The sequence below is a fragment of the Myotis davidii genome, unplaced genomic scaffold, assembly GCF_000327345.1.
Source record: "Myotis davidii unplaced genomic scaffold, ASM32734v1 scaffold225, whole genome shotgun sequence".
Classification (NCBI taxonomy): domain Eukaryota; kingdom Metazoa; phylum Chordata; class Mammalia; order Chiroptera; family Vespertilionidae; genus Myotis; species Myotis davidii.
In genome coordinates this window covers 646431-646729 of record NW_006296222.1, presented here as the reverse complement: position 1 = coordinate 646729, position 299 = coordinate 646431, and the positions used below count along the sequence as shown (strand labels likewise).

The window sequence follows — 299 nt, the reverse complement described above, 5'->3', positions numbered from 1 at the left end:
AATGAAAATACATCCTGCATATCAGATATTTACATTACGATTCATAACAGTAGCAAAATGACAGTTATGAAGTAGCAACAAAAATAATTTTATGGTTGGGGGTCACCACAACATGAGGAACTGTATTAAAGGGTCGCGGCATTAGGAAGGTTGAGAACCACTGCTATAGACAGATTTCTGTCCTCATTAATATAGTCATAGCTTGCATTTTTACCTTCCCTCAAATGCTGAAAATTGCAACCAGGTATAATTGGTTATTCTTTTATTATTTGACTAGAGGCCCAGCGTGCATGAAATCG

General features: G+C 36.5%; 1 protein-coding gene across 2 annotated transcripts in view; it reads left to right on the top strand.

The window, feature by feature from the left end:
• FSTL5 (follistatin like 5) overlaps positions 1-299 on the top strand; it is a 570527-nt gene that overhangs the window by 153513 nt on the left and 416715 nt on the right. The window lies entirely within an intron of this gene.